Below are 17,789 nucleotides of genomic sequence, written 5' to 3'. Positions count from 1 at the left end.
GCTTTTGAGTACTGGAAAAAACAAACATTAAAGAGTCTTGGATGGACATCATTAGCTGTGTTCTGAACTATTTGTATATTTGCACACACTTCTCTAAGCTTCAATTAATCAGATGGCTTTATTTGATTTGAACTTGATGCACAAATCGTAGAATGACATTAGCTATTCATGTCTAGCCAAATTCTTAATTAAGTAATGTGTTCCACAAACAGTAAAGGAAATAGCTCTTTGTAATAAATGGCTTCCATAAAACTCAATTACAGCTTTCATGGGTCACATTTTAACACATTTTTAGGAAGCAAAGCTCTCAGCAGTGCATGGAAGACACAGCCCTGTGTTACTGGCAGTGTGGGGCCATCCAAGAGGAGAAACCCCGTGAGGCATTCTGCCTCAAGATGCCTGCTGAAACTCCCAGGCATGCACAAGTAGACATCCCTGGTTCCTTTGAAGTCAATGGCAAAACTCGCATTGACTTCCATGAGGCCAGGATTTCATACAGTGTGTTCACTGCTGTCTCACTTGATGTAGTGCACCTTGTTGCCTTGTAGGGAGACAGCCAAAACACAGGAAGCATGGAGCTATGGTCTTTCTCTCACCTGCTCAATTTGGGGTGCTATGAGCCCCTCGGGAAGGAGTTGGGTAGCAGCTTTACCACTCCCATGAGTACAGCAACAGTGGTTGGGACTGCTGAGGCAGCACACCCTACCCATGAAGAGGAGAGATTACTATGTAACACTGTAACCATTGTAAACAGCAGCGACGGGTTCAGTAGAATCACATCCAGCCCACCTTGGCTAGAGGGCAGGTCATGGCAACTTGGAGTAGAGAGAGGAATAAAACTGAATAAATGGCCTATGGAGGCTCCTCAGGATAGTCTTAGTCTAGCCTTGCAAAACACCAGATACTAGGGCAAAGCTGAGTAATTCCCTTGTACAAGTGGCCAATTAGGTTAGGTTAAGCAGTTTTGTAAAATTCTATCTTGAATCAAGTAATATGTTTTTTTTTAATTTGCTGCTGTAAACTGGCTCTGAACACAACTATACTCAGATAAAAAGGCAGTGTTTTAGGTTCTAGGCTAGGTCTAGAATATGTTCTTTACTAATGGCATGCATGGACAAGCAAACCATGTTTAAATATGTCAACAGCAGTCATAACGATATAAACATAAGAACGGCCATACAGGATGAGACCAATGATCTGTTTAGCCCAGAATCCTGTCTTCTGACAATGGCCAATGCCAGAGGGAATGAACACAATAGGCAATCACTGAGTGATCTATCCCCTGCTGTCCGCTTCTGGCAATCAGAGGCTAGGGATACCCAGAGCATGAGGTTGCTGACTATCTTGGCTAATAGCTATCCTTCATGACCCCAAGAGCTATCCTCTCAGCTATCTTCCGTGACCTCAGCTAGTTCTTTTTTGAGCCCCATTATAGTTTTGGCCTTCACAATATCTCCTGGCAATGAGTTCCACAGGTTGACTGTGCGTTGGGTGAAGAAGTATTTCCTTTTGTTTGTTTTAAACCTGCTGTCCCTGGCTCTTGTGTTATGTGAAGGAGCAAATAACTCTTCCTTATTCATTTTCTCCACACCAGTCACAATGTTATAGCTGTCTATCATATCACCTCTTAATCATCTCTTTTTCAAGCTGAAAATTCCCAGTTTTTAAATCTCTCCTCACATGGAAGCTGTTCCAGATCCTTAATCATTTTTGTTGCCCTTCTCGGTACCTTTTCCAATTCTAATATATCTTTTTTGAGATGGAGTGACCAGAACTATGCAGTATTCAAGTTATGAGCCTACCATGGATTTATGTAGTGGCATTATGATATTTTCTGTCTTATCATTTTTTCCCTTTCCTAATGGTTCCTAATACTCTGTTAGCATTTTTGACTGCCACTGTATATTGAGCAGATGTTTTCAGAGAACTATCCACAATGACACCAAGATATTTTTCTTGAATGGTAGCAGCTAATTTATAACCTATTATTTTGTTTGTATTGGGGGGATTATGTTGTCCAATGTGCATTACTTTTCATTTATCAACATTAAATTTCATCTGCTATTTTGTTGCTCAGTCACCTAGTTTTGTGAGATCCCTTTGTAACTCTTCGCAGTCTGCTTTGGACTTAACTATCTTGAGTCATTTTGTATTTTCTGCAAACTTTGTCACCTCACTATTTACCCCTTATAATCCTATTATCAATCTGCTAACACAGTTTCAGTGCAGGAGACTATGGTGTTAATTTTACCTACTATTTTTCAGACGTCACCAGAATTTTAGGGACATGATTAAGGGGTGAAAAATACTGAAATGAGACAGTATTAGAGACAGTAAATTATTGGACAAATAGATATTTTTGTTCAAAATTGAATTGTCCAATTAAAGTGGATAGAACTATTTTCTTGCAAACTCTTTTCCCATGTCCAGATCTGTTAAGATAAATTCATCCTGTATAAAAAAAATACTTCTCAGTGAATTAGATGATTTTGAAATTCTTTTTTCCTTGTTGTCTAAATTGGAAATTTACAGGATTATGGGATTTTTCCTGCTTTGATCAAGGTTAATTTACCCTGATTTACCTTCTCCTGACAGAACCAAATCAAAATGCCACTGTAATTCAACTGGATTACAGTGACTGCCCAAGGTAAAGATTTTAAAAAGAAGAATCACACCGCATTAGGAACAATGCTGTAAAGTTGTAGGAAGTATGAAAACGTCTAAGAAACACTAGTAGGAGCTATCAAAGAAACTTTATATTTCATTTGCCAGCAACCACAAGAAGTCAATGCAGTTTGCCCATCTTGAGACTCATTAGTGGAACACAGCAGCCTTCTCAGGGAAATTGTCAGACTCTTGATATAATATTGACTTGGTGAGGGTAATTTTAGTTGCCATTTGTAAGTAAATGACAAGCATCACAGGGTGTATTAAGCTAACACCTGATGGGGCAAAGGGGGAAAGTGCAGAGGTTTCTAACTCTTTGGTACTAGGAATCAATTTATTTATTTAATTTTGATGCAAAGTCTGGTGGGAGTACTGGATGTGCACTAGAACTGATTGATGCAGAAAAAAATATACACATCAGCTGATGTCAACCAAAGATGTCTACACTTAAAATGAATGTGACAGACAAGCCAAACACAGCCCACAGAGTTCCACAGTGCAGTTCATGGCACACTCTTCTTTAACATGGTTGTGTAGACAGTGACTCTCTCAGCATGAATTATTCTGTCCTGAGCCAAGCAAAAGACCAGTGGACTTTGCACCAGAAAGATCTAAATTAAAAGTGAGGGCAACTGCAATCCTCAGGTTCCTGATAATCTAGGGAAACTTTAGTCACTTGTGCATCTCTTAAGCACCACAAATACACATTTCACTGGTGTCAAAGGAAATCTGGAAAAATGTTGAGCAAAATGTAGAGGTTTTTATCTTATTTCTTTAAAAGGATTAGAGGGAATTCTAGGGAAACACATTCTCTTTTTGTCAGTCTGGGATCATAGCAAATATACTACTTTAAAAATTATAAATACTGAAATATGTTCCACAGAGTAACATTATTCACATTTTTTAAAAACAAAAGGTAATATGTATTGACTTGCAACACTGATTCTTTAATGCATGTGTCATGACCTAGACATTAAAAAAAGGTCAATGCAGACCATTTGTTGGTGGTCCGTGCAGAGTTAACTGGTCATGTAGTCCTGCTAACCCTCCTCATTGCTTCAGTCTGACAAGGATATGAAACCAAGAAAAAAAATGGATTGACTTTATTTCATAAAGTACAAAATAGTGAGTGCTCTATCATCTTCTAAAAGTTTTGCAATGACAGGTGGGAGGGAAGGTAAGTTGCACAATAACAGATTGTAGCAGAGGTGATCCACAAAGTAATCACTCTCCTGGATGTGGTCACACCACAGAAAAGTGTAAGAATCCCTCTGTGCTGGGGTATATAAACCCCACCACAGGCAGGAAGAGGTTAAAGAACAGCTTTGGGTCAGGCAGCCCCATCCCACTGCACCTGTAAGGCATACCAGGTTTGGAAGAGGAGCCTTAAAAGGGAAAGGCCCAGTTCAGAAGAGCATGTGTGGTGGATTGACCTCTCCCGTTAGGTCTTAGAAAGTGACACTATGGCCTGGTCTACACTACACATTTAAACCGAATTTAGCAGCGTTAAACTGATTTAGCCCTGCACCCGTCCACACAACGAGGCCCTTTATATCGATATAAAAGGCTCTTTAAACAGATTTCAGTACTCCTCCCCGACGAGAGGAGTAGCGCTGAAATCGGTACTGCCATGTCGGATTAGGGTTAGTGTGGCCGCAAATCGAAAGTATTGGCCTCCAGGCGGTATCCCACAGTGCACCATTGAGACCACTCTGGAAAGCAATCTGAACTTGGATGCACTGGCCAGTAGACAGGAAAAGCCCCACGAACTTTTGAATTTCATTTCCTGTTTGCCCCGCCTGGAGCTCTGCTCAGCATGGGTGGCAATGCAATCCCAAATCCAAAAAGAGCTCCAGCATGGACTATACGGGAGATACTGGATCTGACCGCTGTATGGGGAGACAAATCTGTTCTATCAGAGCTCTGTTACAGAAGACGAAATGACAGAGCATTTGAAAAAATCTCCAGGCTATGATAGACAGAGGCCACAGCACAGTGCTGTGTGACAAGCGTAACGGAAAGCCAAAGGATCAAATGGATGGGAGGGAGGGGGTACTGAGGACTCCAGCTATCCCATAGTCCCCACAGTCTCCGAAAAGTACTTGCATTCTTGTCTGAGCTCCCAATGCCTGAAGGGTCAAAAACATTTTCCCGGGTGTTTCAGGGTATATGTCATCAATTTACACCCTTCCCCCCCCAGAAAGAAAAGGGGGAAAAAACGTTTCTCACCTTTTTTCAATGTCACCCTATGTCTACTGCATGCTGCTGGTAGATGGGGTGCTGCAGCACTGAACACCAGCATCCCCTTCCCAGTGGCAGACAGTACAATATGACTGCTATCCATCGTCATCATCAGCCCATGAGTACTCCTGGCTGGCCTCGGTGAGGTCAGCCGGGGGCGCATGGGTAAAAATGGGAATGACTCCCGGTCATCCCCGGTAGATGGTACAGAATGGCTAGTAACCGTCTTCATCATAGCAACTGGAGGCTGAGCTCCATCAGCGCCCCTCCTTTCATGTCTAAAGAAAAGATTCTGTACTGCCTGGACTATCATAGCAGCGGGAGACTGGGCTCCTCTTCCCTCTCCCACCCTTTAATGTCCTGCCTGGACTATCATAGCAGCTGGAGGCTGAGCTCCATCAGCTCTCCTCCTTTCATGTCTATAGAAGATTCTGTACTCCCTGGACTATCATAGCAGCTGGAGGCTTCCTCCCCCTCATTTTATCTCACTAAAAAGTCAGTGTTTCTTATTCCTGCATTCTTTATTACTTTATCACACAAATAGGGGGACACTGCCACGGTAGCCCAGGAGGGTTGGGGGAGGAGGGAAGCAACAGGTGGGGTTGTTGCAGGGGCACCCCCTAGAATGGCATGCAGTTCATCATTTCTGCAGGATCTCTGGGGCTCTGACACGGAGCGGCTGTGCTCTCTGGTTCTCTAGTACACTTGCCCCATATTCTAGGCAGGACTGACTCTATTTTTAGACAAAACATAAAGAAGGGAATGACCCGGGGAGTCATTTCCATTTTTGTCCATGCACCCCTGACTGACCTCAGGAGGCCAGCCAGGAGCACCCATGACAGCAGCAGACGGTACAGAATGAGTGATAACAGTCATCTCATCGCCAATTTACAATGGCATAGCAGACAGTGCAATAGGGATGGTAACTGTCTCTGCTACCTTGCAAAGGCAAATGAATGCTGCTGTGTAGCATTGCAGAACCGCGTCGGTCAGCAGCATCCAGTACACATACGGTGACAGTGACAAAGGGCAAAATGGGCTCCATGGTTGCCATGCTATGGCGTCTGCCAGGGCAATCCAGGGAAACAGGGCGAGAAATGATTGTCTGCCGTTGCTTTCATGGAGGAAGAATTGAGTGATGACATTTACCCAGTATCACCCGCAACACTGTTTTTGCATTGGGATCTCAACCCAGAATTCCAATGGGCAGGGGAGACTGCGGGAACTATGGGATAGCTACGGGAAAGCTACCCACAGTGCAACACTCCGGAAATCGATGCTAGCCTCAGTACATGGATGCACACCACCGAATTAATGTGCTTAGTGTGGCCGCGTGCACTCGACTTCATACAATCGGTTTTACAAAACCGGTTTATGTAAAATAGGAATAATCCCATAGTGTAGACATACCCTATGGAGAGCAAAACTGCCTGGGTTCTAGAGAATGCTGTGCGATAGCCCTTGGGACACTAAGCTGGGCTATGGCTTGTCAGGTATCTCCTGAAGGAAAGAAGGCTGAGGATGTATATGGATTATATTTTGTGTTATGCCTTTCCTTTGTTGCCCTTCCTCTGAGGCCTGAAGAGCGTTGGGGAAGAAGTCTTAGAGATAGGCTATGATAGTCAGAAATCTAGGGAAGAAGCAGGAGGTCTGAAAATAGCAAACCTTAATCACCTGCTACATGGGAGCCCTAGGCTTGGAACCTAGAGAGGAGGAGGAGGAACTGGGTTCCCCTAAAGACATCCAGGAAAGGTCTGCTTAAGGCCCCAAACAAAGGTTTTAAGGAGTAGCGGTCCTAGAGTTGACCTGGCACAAGGCTGCCAGACTGTTTTTGGACTGGACTCTGACTTATCCTGAAAAGGGTGAAACTAAACATGACCTGGCTAGGGGGCTGAGTCACAAAACAAAGGGGACCAACAGCAGACCTCAGTAGTCAGTGTGTGGGGCTGCAGAGAGGAAAAAACCTTACAATGCTGCACCCAGCCATGAGGGAATGCACTAGCTGATGACTCACTGTCACACCCTGTCTTACGCTATATCTACATTACCGTCTTTGTTGGCAAAACTTATGTCGCTCAGAGGTGTGAATATTCCACACACCCCCAGAGTGATATAAGTTACAGTGACATAAGCACTAATTTGCACAGCGCAAGTGTCAGCAAAAGAGCTGCTCCTGCTGATGTAGCTTATGTCACTCACAGGCAGGGCCACCCAGAGGATTCAGGCGGCCTGGGGAAAAGCGGGGTAGCTGCGGCGCTTGTACTCACACAGCAGCGGTCTGGGTCTTTGGCAGCATTTCAGCGGTGGGGGGCCCTTCAGTCGCTCCATGTCTTTGGCAGCACTGAAGGGCCCCCCGCTACCAAAATGCCACTGAAGACCCGGACCACCGCCAGGCCAGGGCTCGTGGGCCATTTCGGCAGCAGGAGGCCCTTCAGTCACTCCACATCTTCAGCAACACTGAAGGGCCCCCCACCACCGAAGACCCTGACCACCACTGGGCCAGGACTCGTGGGGCCCCTTTGGGTCCTGGGGCAAATTGCCCCACTTGCTCCCCCTCTGGACGGCCCTGCTCACAGGGGTGTTTCTTTTATGCCAATGAGAGAGCTCTTTCCTGTTGGCATAGAACATCTTCACCCCTTGCGCTGCACCTGCACAGCTGTAGGTGTAGACATGGCCTTAGCAGAATTAATGGAAACAAGGACTAACTAGATGAAATTTAAAAAGAGAAATGTAGGCTGAATATCAAGGAAAACTTCTTGATCTGACAATGATATCTATGTATTAGGCTGGAGATGGAACAGTCGCCCAAAAAAAAAATGATCACAGTTCCACGGCCTCTTTCATTTAAAATTAAACTGGACAAAAACAATTTTTTTTAAACTATTTAAAAATCTGTTGTAGAAACAATCCTGCAATGACAATGAGATTGACTAATGACCTAACAGATCTTTCCCATTTATAACTTCCATATTTTTGTGGTGATGTCTGTGCATAAGGACCAGGGGCTATTATTGGAATGCAGCAAAAGTGGAGGATCATTTTACAAGAATAAATAAATAAATAAATAAAACAGGGACTGTAACAGAAAAAGGAAGCAACAAATAAAGTGAAATTAAGTAGATTTTCAGAATCTTCTAGGCCCACATGCAAAAAGTCTTAGCCAATACCATGTAACTCCTATTAACATGTATATGCTATACCAGATGAGTGGATCTATTATCCATGTTCACAAGTCTTAAGATCTGGGCAAATTTCACTGGATATACAGTACATTTATAAAGAGGTTTTGGGGCTCTCCACATTTTTTCTCACATGGTTCCCCATATAAAATATGACAGGGTAGCAGACAATGAACTGTCTTTATAGCTGTTCGGGTACTAGATGCATATTTTAATCTGGAAACAAGGTTCATTTCATGGTGTAAGATCCATCATTACTGAGTGGTTGTGCAGTATCATTGTAGGTGCCAAACACCTAGAACAGGGGTCGGCAACCTTTCAGAAGTGGTGTGCTGAGTCTTCATTTATTCACTCTAATTTAAAGTTTTGCATGCCAGTAATACATTTTAATGTTTTTAGAACGTTTCTACAGCTATAATATATAACTAAACTATTCTTGTATGTAAAGTAAATAAGGTTTTTAAAATGTTTAAGAAAGTTCATTTAAAATTAAATTAAAATGCAGAGCCCCCCAGACCGGTGGCCAGGACCCAGGCAGCGTGAGTGCCACTGAAAATCAGCTTGCGTGCCGCCTTTGGCGTGTGTGCCATAGGTTGCCTACCCCTGACCTACAATATACCAAAAGTAGATCTGAAGGAAAACATATATTGCAGATATGGGAAAGAAGATATAGCTCAATGTCTTAAACAGTTATTCTGAGTGAAGAAATTACACCTGCTGTTAGCAGCAATAGAATTTACTGTTGGGAGGAGGAGGAGCATCAAAAAAGGAAATGCTCTTGAGAATATAGAAGGAATTGTACGTACATAAGGCCACACCCAGAAGCCCTGTAGTTTTTGCATACAAGTGAGACCACGCCTCTAAAGGGATGTCTCCTCTGTATGTAAATAATACCACTCTCCTTAAGGCCTGTCTATTCTGTATGTAAATAACACCACAACTCTACAGGCCTGTCAACACTATACATAAATGATGCCATAAAATTGTTACTGCTCTCATTTGCTTTGGCAGTGTAGGTGCTTAAATCTCTCAAGTGTACATTATTCAGAAAGTTCTTGGAAACAGGGAGTCTGGGACTGACAGAAATGTAAGTTCCATTAATTGCTGGGCGAGGGAAAGGGACTGCTCAGCTACTTTGGAAAAGTGTTATATGTAAGGTTCAGAAATTGAAACATTGGATGTATTCACACAATTATCTCCGCTCTATCAAAGAGGAGGATCTATGCCAAACCATAGCTGCAAAAATATGTCTGGACTGTGTAGTATTTAATCTAGTGACACCTCATATGATTTTCAGTAGTCATGCATTTCTAGTCACAACACCACAGACTGTTGTTGCCGTCACAATAGTATCAGGAAGGCTGAAGTATACAGGGGACATCAAAATCCATGCTTCAGTAGAAGTGCTGGAAGACAAGCATTTATTTTTTTCTTTAATAAAGAAACCAATAATGAAAAGCACAAAAAGGTAAATGACTCATAGCTTGCATGTGTTTCCAAATACTGCATGCTTTACGGGGTCTCAAATAGAATGATGCAGTTTTACAACTTGTCAAAGCTGCAAGACCAGACAATACAAAACCAGACAATGTTACAAAAACAGAACACATTAGGATGGGGGTTAAAGTAGTAAAATAGAAGTTGTACATATATGATTAGGGAGAGGAGGGGACCAGGAGGGTGTGGGGAAAAGCGGGGTTAGGTGGAATGGCGGTTTGGCATTCTTTCAGACAGCTCCATATTTTTTATCCAAATGCATCTCATCTTTTTTTTCTTTTAAACTGTGTTTTGGACTAAAGGCAGAATTGCAGCTGATGTCAGTGGAATCATGCCAGTTTACTTCACCAGAACTATACCAACTTACACCAGCTGTGGATGTGGCTCTGGCATGTTATACTGCCAGTAGAAACGAAGAATAGTTAAGTTCCTAGACATGTTGCCTGGGATCTTGATTCTGAAAGTCCCTGTGAAGTGATCAGCATAGTGAACAAGGCTGTTGTGCTCCAGAGTAAGTTTGAGTGGAGGATAGTTAAAAGAAGACCAGGGTGTGAATTAGCACAGATAGGTTTAATGCTCAGCATGATCCTGAGCACTGGAGCAGCAGGAAATCTACTGCTCGCTCCCTGACTAACAGGTGTGGAGGTCAAAAACGGGCCGAGATGGCCATGTCTGAGGATATGGGCTGAGCGTAAGCCTCATAATGCTTAGCTATGCATTTCCTTCTTAGGCCTTACTCCTAAGCAGAAGACAGCTGGTGATCATGCAGCAGCACTCACCTTCGCGCAGGATTGGGTTCTCTTGCACCCCCCTGCCTCGCCCATCACTTTTTGCCTTGTGCTTACATGTGCAATGCTCTGTACCTGCATTGAGCACTGCATAACACTGGATTAATAACAATAAGCTGTGGAATGTCACCCAGAAGTTCCAGCTACCCTCTTTACAATCCATATTTTAAGAGTTATACCAGTAAGTGTGTTTATTCCTCTTTTTTTTACCAGTGATTTACAGGCATCTAGTTGTGAAGCGTTTATTTTTTGGCACATTGGCTTGGAGTGGACAGGGCAGGATATGCCGAGTCTATGGCCTGACAGAAATTCCTAAAGAGCTTTCCTTGGTGCTCAGTGCTAGATGTGAAAGCCTCTGGATTTGTTCTGTTTTCAGATGGGCAGCTCACACAGCTTAGATGAAGACTGTGAAAGGTTTTTCTTGTGGTGTAAGTCACTGAATGAGAACATCACAGCAGAATAAACATTCACTGGACTAATTCCCAATTTAAGGAGAACTGAATAAGATTTTAGAGGAAATCTACGTTGGACTTTTGTTCAAAACAAGTGTAATCTGAATCAAAAACGTATCCAAGCCTCTTTATACTAGCTATGTAGCAAGGCATGTCTTCATTGCTTACACATATTTATCTCTTCTTCCCCAGCATGCAGAATTCAGTTTGTCATTGCTGACACAGGGATGATTTTCCAAGTATATGGGGGATCCAGATAAGAGATGTGTAAGGCGGCTTATGTGTAATATTTATATTAAGCCAGAAGCTAGAAATTCAGCTGTCTGGTATCTGGCTCCCTCTGGTGCTTCCTACTTTTATGACACTCATGCTCAGTGTTGCCAGAGCTTTCCAGTCTTCCTCTCACTTTGCCTCCCCACATGGTCATATTCCTTCATAATCAGAAACACTGAAAACAAAACAGGACAAAGTCAGCCCAGTGGTAACCAGCAATGGGGGCTGCACATGAAAAAGGATTAGTCCTATCATCATCAAATTACTGTGACATAGTTAATCATATTGCTAGCTATTAGCTAGAACAGAAAGCATAGAGCACCTCCAGACTGGAACATTTAACACCCTTGCAAACTGAAATTGTGAAATGCAGCTGCTCCTGGAACATAACTAGGGAAAAGGCTACGCACCATTGCAAATGGGCTCCCTCGTCCTCTCCAGGAAAACTCTGGCTGGTAAGCCCTCTTGATGAATTGAGCAGCACATTGGTCCGGCAAGGTACCTTTAACACGTGTTTATTGTTTACCACTTTCTTAAACTCCAGGCACAATCCAACCATATAGCAGCAATTATGAAGAGCCCCTTTGCTGCTCCTTGGGTTAGCCTTTTAAACTGCCTGCCTTGCTTCTTGGGTTCTCCAGGTGGTGAGCTAATTATCTCATTAATTCATCAGGCTACCACTAGGTGTAAGTGCTCCCATCTACCTTAACCACAGAGCCCAATCTGAAGCTGTTAACAGCACCCTGTCACAGTTACCTACATCTTCCAGCATCCATACGTTACCTCTGGCTTAGTCAAAGATGAGTACCGGTAATTATTATAAGCAACGGGCTTACACTTTGGAAAAACTAAAATTTATACAATACATTTTGTTATTGCTCTAAATGTCAGTTCAGGATTATGCAGTGTAGTTTTAGCCATGTCAGCCCCAGGATATTAGAGAACCAGAGATATTAGAGACCAACAAAAGTTAGCCCAATAAGAGATATTACATCACCCATCTTCCCTCTCTAAATTCAGGATTATAACATATCTAGTGATCACTTCCATCAGTCTGTGCTCTTCACTCCAAATGTGCATGTACTCTGCTGTAAGGAACCAAAGGGGCAGAAATAACATTCAAAGCTTTCATGGTGAGCCTGCCAAGATGGTTTCTCTCAATCCATGGCCTTCTTAAATCAGGTTCTCATGTTTCCTCCCTCAAAACCATCCCCAAATCTCACTCCTCATCACTGGCAAAAAGAGTATGTTTACACTCTGTTTAAAAACAAAACAAAAGACATGAACTACCATGATGCATATATGCCTGTACTGATATAGTCCTATATCTGTGGCCATGTCAGAGAGACTGTGACCTTGAAGCACCAGAGCAACTTCAATGTATGCCCAAGAGATTGAACCTTACCAAAGATGCCCTATCCACCTCCATCAATATATGAATTTATACTATACAATAATTTTAACAGTTCTGCATGCTGGTTTCCAAAAACATCTGAGGGGTGTGTGTGTTTCTTTTCCAGTGTAAATGAGTCAGTATCATGCTGGTGGCTGGATCCAGATGACTGGGGACAACCGAAAGCTCTACCACACAAAAAAAAAAAAAAGAAAAAAGAAAAAGTGAGTGGGGATTTTTGACCTTTGCCTCCCAGAAACTCTACGTGGAACCTTCCCATTTCTGTGGTACTCTTCATTGCGGGGAGTACATTTGCCTACGTAACTTTCCAAAGTCATATGAAGAGAAGGTTGACCACACTGGCATTTTTGCAGTTCATCCCAAACTTCAGTTCAGAGATATTTTTACAGTCCCAATCCATATTTAATCAGGATGCTGTTACTCTCCTTCGATGAACTGTTCCATAGAACCACTGTCCTCTCTTCCTTCAAATCGTTCCTCAAGACCCACCTCTGCCATAGAACCTACAATACATTGCCTAATTAATAATAGTTGAGAGGCCGTTGTGCCTACTTGATGTGTATTTATATTTAAACAATTATATCTAAAAATTGTACATATTGATCTACTTTTCCCCATCCTTCATATATTGCTTTTGGTTTGGGAGGGAGAATTGGAACTAACAATGCATGTGCCTGTCCTCATCCCAATGACTAGGCTTCTATATGGATCTCTGGCATTTCTTGGCTTTTTGGATTATAAGATATATGGGGCAAAGACCAGGCCTTCCTGTGTTTTTATACATCCCCTAGCACTATTGGGACCTCCAGGTGCTAATGTAATGCAGATAATAGTAGCAAAAGTCATCAATCAGGAAATCTACAAAATAAGAAAAAATAGCTTATCTGGAGCTTCTCCCAGGGGTCCAACAGCAATGGCTGCTGCCTTTTAGGGCTGGTATTTCTGCCTAACTAGGACACTTTCAGGAGATTTCCTGCTGCCTCTTTAGCTGTGGTACCCTGTCTCTCCTGCCTCCCACCCCAGTCTGCTTGTTTGTCTCATCCACCCGTTATACCGAGTCTTTTAGACTGTAAGCTCTTTGGGGTCAGGGATTGTCTTTTATTCTATATTTGTATAATGCCCAGCACAATGGGCCCAATCTGGTTGTGACCGTTAGGTGCTTTCAAATAAGTGTGGATGATAATAATAGAATAGCAACCAACCCATGGCCATGCATGTACAAATAACAAAGTAACCAGGGGGGAATCAACCCTCAGACCTTCAACATCAAAGCACAGCCCTTTACCACTTCAGCTAAGGGAGTAACTTTGTTAAATAGCTGGCTGTTATAGTTATTGGGATCAGCCACTACAGGACAACGTGAGCACATGGAAGGCTATCAACTGAGGTTTCCCAATTAGGCCCATTCTATACTATTATCCCTGGGTTTTTGCTGTCACAGCAAACAGCAAGGAAAAGGAAAATATGTAATAATCAAAGATAGATAGGACATCTAGGCTAATAGATGACAGATGGTCTGGAATTTAACAGTAAATTATATTTTATAACAAGGGAAGATAGTTAAGAGGAATGTATTCAGAGGAAAATCCAATCTGTCTATATAAAGCCAGGCAAAATGATCTGTGAAATGCTATACTTGAGCCAGGAAGTTAATCATTTGAAAGATGGATATTTAATATCTACCACCTTCTTCCCAACACTAGACAATCACCAGGAGAGTGCGGGGATGCAAACAGCTACCTATCCTTATTGTGTGCATTGTTCTTTGCAAAAACATATTTGGGGAAACTCACTGAGCCGATAATGACCTCCAGTCCCTGTGAGCTTAGCTCGAAGGACTAAGTAAGGCCTTGGCTACAAAGGGAAATGTACTGCTATAGTGTATATCTACCCGATTATACCTCCCAGCAGCTGTGTAGGCATACTGCACTGTGCAAGCCATCAGCATGTGTGGTGGCTTGGGCTAGCCACCCAGGTATTTAAGCAGGGGGTTGGGCAGGATTGGGAGGCTAGCCCAAGACACCACCTGTGCTGCCACTGCTATTTTTAAGTGCATTAGCTTGCACAGAACTAGCCCATGTATGTCTACCCATTGGGAATTTAACCTCCCAGCTGCTGTGTAGACTCAGGTATACTATTATAACCCCACACACCACAAACTGATGTATGGATACTCTTATGGGTGGCTTTTCTCTCATTTGGCTTAATCCCCCCCTTCCCAAGCAACATGAGCTAAACCAAAATCGGTCTCATAGGGGCATTTATTGATATAACTATAGCAAATTAATTTCACACTTTTGGTTATGCTGAAAAAATTCTCATGTAGACAAGACCTTAAAAAGAAGAGCTGGGGAGGACAAAGGCAACCCTGCTCTTACATGAGTGGTACAACAGAATGACTAAATGTGTACGTTTATTTATGGAAGCTGACTAACAGTTGTACTGAAGCCAAGTGAGAACACAAACTCAGCCAGACACAATAACAGCTAACTTCAGCTGCCTCTCTCATGTTTTCCAAAGTGCACACCGTAAATATTCAGATGATGCTGCAGGTGTAGAATCACCAGTCATCAGGGGCACAGCTGACTGTCAGCTGTTGCATATTTTGGGTGTGTTTTCATTCTGCTGTTCGGTGGTTTTATTCTCCTAAATTTCTCATGTGTCCAGATGAGAATATAAACCTAATTGTTATTGTTTCTTTCCAAAGAATGATTTCTTTCAGATACGCTATCGATATTTTTGCCTATATGAACCAAGTTTTAAAAAGCAAAACACGCAGATGGAGAGAAGTCTGAAGGACTAGCCGAAGTGTGTGTGTGGGGAGAGGGTTTAATTCTGCAATACCATAATCCCATCTAGGTTTTCAGGGGACAGGACAGCAGGTTTTGTTTCTGAATATTGTACGTGTGTTAACCAAGAACAGAGAACGTAGCAATAAAACACCAGCATCCTAGGCCAGCATTGCTGAGGTTGAAAGACAGTTAAACCTGCATTAAGAGAACCTTTTAACATGACTTTCTTCACTCCACAGATCTCTTACTATTAATGATATTGTATAATTATGTAGCAATTTTCTTTCAACAGGATCGGAAAAGGTTTTATAAATATTGGGTCATAGTCTGTGATCCTGGTAGTGAGGTCAATGGGACCTTTAAGTCAGAATTGGACATTGTCTACATACAGCATGAACTGTAATGTGTCCCCCGCTGGGATGGAGGGCAGCAGGTGACAAGTGCATATACATTAAGGTGAGGGAAAATATATTATTGAAGCAAACCTCTATCCTAATGAAAAAGTTCATTACATTCCAAACCTGTTGCTCAGATCAACTGAGTAATTACCAGCAGTGAAGTGTATAGGAATAACAACTAAAGCACTTTACTGGACATTCTCCAACATCTAAAAATATTAAATATATTCTTCTTGTCAAGTGGAGTTTAATAGTTTGAACAGCACTTTGATTATCAGCATTTGCTGATCAAAAATAACTGTGGAAATGAGACCTGGCAACAGTCATCAGATCTGAACTGATTTGTTTTGTGTTGCATTTATTAAAACATTCTGGATCAAGATAAAAGATTTGGGGGTTGTGGTGGATAACCAGCAGAACATGAGCTCCCAGTGTGATCCTGTGATGTATAAACAGGGGAATCTCAAATAGGAGTAGAGAGGTTATTTTACTTCTATATTTGGCACGCATGAGACCACAGATGGAAACTGTGTCCCGTTCTGGTGCCCACAATTCAAGCGGATGTTGATAAATTGGAGAAGGTTCAGAGAAGAGCCTCAAGAATGATTAAAGGATTAGAAAACAGGCCTTCCAGTGATAGGCCCAAGGAGCTCAGTCTGTTTAGTTTAACAAATAGAAGGTTAAGGGAGTGAAATGATTAGTCTATAAGTGTCTACAAGAGGAACAAATATTTAATAATGGGCTCTTCAATCTTGCAGAGAGGGGTAACACAACCTAACAGTTGGAAATTGAAGCTAGACAAATCTAGCCTGGAAATAAGATGTAAATGTTTAATGGTGAGAGCAATTAACCATCAGAACAATTTACCAAGGGTCATAGTGGATTCTCCATCACTGACAATTTTTCTAAAAGATTTGCTCTAGGAATTATTTTGGGGCAGTTCTATGGCTTGTGTTACGCAGATGATCACAATGATCTCCTCTGGCCTTGGAATCTATGAAACCTTTTTTCTAAACATTCATTATTGTTTCACATGCATTGAAATGGGACCTGGATGATGAATATGGATAACACCAGACTGAACTGTTGTTTGGTTTCACAGTTGCCTCTCTTAAAAATGCTATCTCCTGCTGGGGTGCTATTTTGTAATCTCGTACAGCAAACAATACTGTAATATACTGAGTCACAACAGAGACAATGCTCTCCATTTTCTACTGCAAGCATAAGGGTCTGTCTGTGTACATCTGTTTGCAGAATCAGGGCCTATAAGGGGTTTGAGTGGGAAGGCAGTCACTCTCTAAGCCATAAGCCGGCTCCATAGCCTTTCCACTGTCACTATTCCAGTTCCTGAGCTGAAACAGGAGATGCATGTACTGCCCTCTACACACCTCCTACATCTCAGTCAGTGTCATATGGTCTGTATAGTCATTAACCTCAAGGCCCTGTCCCTTCATGAACACCCTGTCCCCTTCCCTCATGGCTGTTTTTACAGAGCTGCTATAAAAATGGTGTAAAAAGCTGTAACATACAATAAGAATTTATATTTATTGTTATTAATCAGAGACCAGGGCCTCATTGTGCTAGGCACTTGTACAAACACAGAACTAAAAGATGGTCCTTTCCTCAAAGAGCTTACAATCTAAGTATAAGATGAGACAACAGATTGATACAGTTTGATGGGGGAATACAAGGAAACAATGAGATAATACTGGTTAGTTTAATAAGCAGTGCTCACAGCACAGCAGCTGCTTAACCACTGTCAAGTTTTCTCTAGGAATCAGAGCAAAGGAGAGGTTCAAGAAGAGATTTAAAGGTTAATAATGAGGTAGCTATTACTATTACACAAGGTTTGCAGAATCCATCTACGGATCAAGCAGTCAACTTGTGGAACCCGTTGATGTTGTGAGGTCAAAACTATAGCCAGGTTCAGAAAAGAATAAGGTAAGTTCATGAAGGATAGGTCCATCATTGCTTATTACCCAAGACAGTCAGGGATGCAAGCCTGTGATCTGAGTGTCCCCAAGCCTGTGAGTGGCATGAGCTGGGATCGGACAACAGGGGATAGATCACTCATTAAATTGCCATGTT

The sequence above is a fragment of the Gopherus flavomarginatus genome, chromosome 10, assembly GCF_025201925.1.
Source record: "Gopherus flavomarginatus isolate rGopFla2 chromosome 10, rGopFla2.mat.asm, whole genome shotgun sequence".
Taxonomy (NCBI): Eukaryota; Metazoa; Chordata; order Testudines; family Testudinidae; genus Gopherus; species Gopherus flavomarginatus.
Note: the sequence above shows the minus strand (reverse complement) of the source record.